We start from the raw sequence: 6,000 nt of genomic DNA, 5'->3' as shown, positions 1-6,000 counted from the left end.
TTGTATCAAGCATATCTAACATAGTTGTTGAAACCACCTGGCAGCTGGGAACTGAGGCCTCACCTGGGCCTCCAACCGCAAGGAGCTCCTGGCTGAGTCCTGCGGGACAGCCCTGGGCACCTGGTCTAGGCAGGGCTGGCCCTCTGCCCGCAGCCCAGCTGCCATCCCCACGCCTTGCTCTTCACCCCGGAACTGAGGGAGGGATTCTTCCCACAGGCATTTGAGTCCCCAATTTAACCGTGAAGATTCTTCGGCCTTCTCTCGGTCACTAGCCAGCTGTGTCGGGGACGTTTGTATCTTGGGCCAGTCTCCCCACGTCAGTGCTGTCTGATAGGACTTGGTGCCGTGGTGGACACGGTCAACATGGTGACCTCTTGCCAGCCACAGGTGGCCTTTCCTCAGGGTAACACAACTGGGGAACTGAGGCTTTAATTCTATTTAATCATAGTTCATTATTAAAATAATTTTTACTGGAGTATAGTTGATTTACAACGTTGCATTAGTTTCTGCTGTACAACAACGTGAATCCGTCATACAAATACATATATCCACTCCTTTTTAAGATTCTTTTCCCATATTGGTCATTACAGAGTATTGAGTAGAGCTCCCTGTGCAATACAGTAAGTTCTTAGTAGTTATCTATTGGGTTGGCCAAAAGGTTAGTTTGTTTTTTTCCGTGAGATGGCTCTAGTAGCGCTTTGCTGTCTTTAACTTCGTTCAAAACAATTTTGCTAGATTGTATTGTGACAGCTGTCATATCAGCGTGCATTTTAAAAAGACTTATCAAAATTAGTGAATTTTTGTGTAGCCATTTTAATATTGAAGATGGAAGAAAAGCAACATTTTTGGCATATTATGCTTTATTATTTCAAGAAAGGTAAAAACGCAACTGAAACACACAAAAAAGATTTGTGCAGCGTATGCAGAAGGTGCTGAGACTGATCAAAGACGTCAAAAGTGGTTTGCAAAGTTTCATGCTGGAGATTTCTTGCTGGACAACGCTCCGCGGTCGGGTAGACCAGTTGAAGTTTATAGCGATCAAATCGAGACAGTAATTGAGAACAATCAATGTTATACCATGCAGGAGATAGCCAACACACTCAAAATATCCAAATCGAGCTCTGAAAATCATTTGCACCAGCTTGGTTATGTGAATCGTTCTGATGTTTGGCTTCCACGTAAGTTAAGCGAAAAAAACCTTCTTGACCATATTTCCGCATGCGATTCTCTACTTAAACATAACAAAAACGTTCCGTTTTCAAAACAAATTGTGACGGGCGATGAAAAGTGGATACTGTACAATAACGTGGAATGGAAGAGATCGTGGGGCAAGTGAAATGAACCACCACCAACCACACCAAAGGCCGGTCTTCATCCAAAGAAAGTGATGTTGTGTATATGGTGGGATTGGAAGGGAGTCCTCTATTGTAAGCTCCTTACGGAAAACCAAACAATTAATTCCAACAAGCACTAACTTGTTGGAACAGTTAGACCAACTGAAAGCAGCACTCAACGAAAAGCGTCTGGAATTAGTTAACAGAATACACATAATCTTCCATCAGGATAACGCAAGACCACATGTTTCTTTGATGACCAGGCAAAAAGTGCTACAGCTTGGCTAGGAAGTTCTGATTCATCTGCCAGGATGAATATTCACCAGACATTGCACCTTCGGATTTCCATTTATTTCAGTCTTTACAAAATTCTCTTAATGGAAAAAATTTCAATTTCCTGGAAGACTGTAAAAGACACCTGGAACAGTTCTTTGCTCAAAAAGATAAAAAGTTTTGGGAAGATGGAATTATGAAGTTGCCTGAAAAATGGCAGAAGGTAGTGGAACAAAACAGTGAATATGTTGTTCAAGAAAGTTCTTGGTGAAAATGTAAAATGTGTCTTTTATTTTTACTTAAAAACCGAAGGCACTTTTTGGCCAGCCCAATATTTTATATACAGTAGTGTGTATATGTCAATCCCAATCACCCAATTTATCCCTCTCCCCCATCATAGTTAGTTTAAATTTGAAGAGCCAGATGTGGCTTGTGGGCCCGTTTCAGTTGGTGACCACATGGCCCCCAGACACCACTGTCACCCTGGGGCTGTCTGGCTCCGATCAATGGCCAGCCCATCCTTCCCTGTCGGTTACGAGATCACTGACATTGGAACTTATGTTTCAACCCCTATTTAGTCCAAGAAGAGATGCCTTACTTTCATCATATTTGCAAAGCAGATTTATATCTTTAGCTTTTCATTATACCTTTAACCTGCTGGATGACCTGTGTCTCTTCAGTTTAGGGTATAAATTCCGCCGCTTCCCCAGGAGCTGCTCCCCCATGGGTGCCTGAGAAGCTGAGACAAACTGCCTGACAGGAAGGGAGAAAATAAAGTTATGTCATGAAGACCCTCAACATCAAGGAGTTTAGACACAATGCCCTAAGACGTGAAAAATTGTTGACAATTTCAGAGCCGAAAGGGACAAAGGGGGCAGGCATTTAAGGAAAACCTGGTAGATGTAAAGCCTAGCAGAGCTGAATTCGAGTCCTTTAACCAGCTATGAATAAGCGACTTAACCTTTCTGAGCCTCAATTTCTATGTCTGTAAAAAGGGGATAATTCTCACCGGTATTTGTCAGGGCTTTCCAGAGAAACAGAACCAACAGGATGTGTATAGAGAGAAGTTTATTTTAAGGAATTGGCTCACATGATCATGTAGGCTGGAAGTTCCAACACCTGCAGGGTGGAGGCCCAGGGGAGCAATGTTGCAGCTCAAGTCCAAAGTCTGTCTGCTGCAGAATTCCTGTGCTCAGGGGACGTCAGGCTTTTGTTGCATTCGGGCCTTCAACTGATTGGACGAGGCCCACCCACATCATGCAGGACACTCTGCTTTATCCTAAGTCCACCGATTTAAATGTTAATCTCGTCCAAAAATACCCTCGTGGAACTATCAGACACACTGCAGAACCACGTCTGACTTGCATCTGCTCACCTTGGCCCAGCCAGGTGGACACACAAAGTTGCCCATCACTGCCCTGTAGCGAGGGTCACAGTCACTCATGTATTTGGCAGTGTTTTGTCAACGCTGGAAGAACGTCGTCATGGGGGAAAGAGTGTCCATGGTCTGGAGGCCGCATGCGGAACTGAGTGAGAGGGTGAATGGGGTCCTTGCTGGCAGAAGGCAGGTCAGTGCAGAGACAGCTGGGATCTCGGGGCCCTGGATGCGTGTGGAGCGGGGGAGACGTGAGCGTGGGTGGCTCCTTAGGACACGAGAGGACGCAGAAGACAGAGCCCAGAGGTGGTCTTGTGGCTGGGTCCCGGGGGCCGCGGACACTAAAGCAAGGACTTCCGTTTACTCACAGGGGCAGGAAGCCCACCCCAGGCCGGCCTCCTCGCCTAAGCAGGTCACTGTGGCTGCCTCTGCACGTGCTGTGTGTTCACTGGAACCTCCTCCCTCAGCTTCCATGCAGCCCCTGCCTCACTCTGCTCAGGCATCTGCTAAACATGAATAAGCGTCTGGGGAAACCTTCCCTGATCACTCTGCATGTAATCTCCGTGCCTGAGGCCCGACCTCGGTTTTTTCTTTGTCAAGCAAGTGCCTGACGGGTTCTGACTGCAAGGCATCCACTTCTGGGCAGCAGGGGTAGGGGCGTCTCGCATAACCACGCGGCCGGACCCCCAGCCAGGCCCCTTTGCTTTAGAGACCCTGGTTGATTTCAGTGACTGACGGCTGGGCCACTTGTTTTCTCTCTCTGCGCTTTAAATTCCTGCTCTTCTGTTTTAAAGTCACCAATAAAGCCTGAGCCTGTGACACCCCAGGCCCCCACCCTCGACCCCAGTGAAAGCAGAGCCCCAGGTCCTGCTCGCTCACCCCCCACCCCGCAGCCCCTCACAACTCACTGCGTGGCCCCAGGTGTGCCGTGTAATTTCCAGGATGCGATGGTTGTTGCTGAGGGCATTTTGCAATCAACAAGAACAACAGGGCCTGTCCTGCCACAGCGCTGGTTACGGATAGGCCGAGACCAGCAGGCAACAACCACACACACAACAACCACACGCGCGGCAACCACACGTGCAGCAACCACACGCGCAACAACCACACGCGCAACAACCACACGCACAACAACCACACACGCAATAATCACACACACAATAATCACACACAACAACCGCCCACACAACAACCACACATGCAACAACCACCCACACACAGAACAATCACACATGCAACAACCATACACAACCACACACATAATCACACCACCACACGCAATCACACACTATGATCACACGCACAACCACCACACACACCCCATCTCTAACCACCCCCCCAGCCTTGCCCGCCCCCTGGTTTCCCTCGTCACTTCCAGGCAGTTTGTGTACCTGCTCCCTGTCTGGCTTGCCCACTAGCAGGACGGCTCCGAGAGGGGAGATCACGTCCCTCGTCTCCACCGTGTCTCTGATGCCCAGAGCCGCATCCGGCATGTATCAGAGACACAGATAACTTGCTGGGTGAACAAGTTAGTGAACAGATGAAACTGTGAGGAGGACAGGAGAGGCCAGAGCCAATGCTCCGGCCCATCTTCCCCCCCCTCCCCCGCCCAGGCTGCGGTGGACCCTCCCAGTGTCACTCGAGGCCCCGAGGCCCTGGGCGAGCCCGGGCTGCCCAGCACCGCGGGGCCTCCTGGCAGAGCAGACGTGGCCATTAGGAGCTTCGCCTCCAGGAGCGAAGCGGGAGCTGCTCTCACGTCTTGGCCTCCAGACGGCGGGTCCTGACCCAGAAGGAGTGGCAGGGACGCCCCCTGGTGCCCGGCTCCCCCGGAACGCCCTTCAGGGACAGTCATCGCCCTCCTTCCCCCAGCAGCCCCATCCCCACGACCCCGTGGAAGGAAGGGGCCTGTGAGACGGGCTAGGGGGGCCTCCACCTCCCTCCTTTCTCCCATCCGCAGGGAAGTAGCTGCCCACAGGAGTGATTTCAAAGAAAAAAAAACTTACTTCATGAGTAATATTTCCAGATAAAAAGTGCCAGGCACGTAGGAGGAACTTATTATACGTGTTTTAAAGGAAAGAATAAGGAAACTCTGCCAGCCTCCAGGTGGGGTGGGGAGCTTGGTGACCACGCCGGACCACAGCCGAGAGCCACGGCCGGCTGTCAACGTGGCATCGCGTCGCCTCCCTCAGCGTGCTCCTTCCCGCCCACCTGTGAGGACAGAGATGCTGTCTGTACACGGGGACCTTAAACAGGAAACAGGTGCAGCGCCCCTGGGGCTGAGAAGGCGTAATTACAGCTTTTCCAGACCATTTGCCACCGACAGCGTGATCTCTGGGCACTGGCTGGGAGGACTCTCTTCCAAAGTGGGGAGCCCGCCGCGGTGCCGGCCGAGGCAAGGCCACGGGACAGCCGTGGGGGGCAGGCCAGTCATCCCGCCCCTCTGGGCAGGACCGAGGCGGACCGTGGCCACCTCTAGACCCCTGCACGGTGCACACTCGCCGCGGAAACAGAGGACTCCACGGAGGCCCCTGGGGATCGAGGGCCTGGGCCAGAGTCAGAAGACCTGCTTCTGGTTTCAGCTCTGCCTCGACCTCGGCGTGTGCCCTGAGCCCGGGTTTTCATCTGTCTTCTGGAAGGGGGCGGCAACACGTCCTGAGGCTTGGGAGGATTTCACGAGGTGCTACATGAGAAGGCTGAGCACAGGGCCGGGCCAGTCCACGGCCCCCTCTGGCCCTGCCCAGAAGGCCCTGCCTCACTGAGCGACTTGCCTCTGTGACCTGGTGGAGGAGACTGGCCCCTGGATGTCCACCCCCAGCTCTGTCCCTGAGTCTCTGGCCGTGAATCTCACCCTTAACCCGTTACCTGATGAAAACAAGAGGCCTTGGGCAGGAGGAGCCCAGGAAGCTGCGTCCGCTGTGGGCAGACGAAGTGCCTGTCCTCTGGAGGGAGCAGGACGGGGCGGGGCGGGCACGCACTGGGGGAGGAGGCCGGGGGTCTCCAGATTCTCTCCAGGTCTGC

This window comes from Balaenoptera musculus, chromosome 8 (assembly GCF_009873245.2).
Source record: "Balaenoptera musculus isolate JJ_BM4_2016_0621 chromosome 8, mBalMus1.pri.v3, whole genome shotgun sequence".
Taxonomy (NCBI): Eukaryota; Metazoa; Chordata; class Mammalia; order Artiodactyla; family Balaenopteridae; genus Balaenoptera; species Balaenoptera musculus.
The sequence above is the reverse complement of the archived record's forward strand: the minus strand, read 5'-3'. Positions refer to the sequence as shown.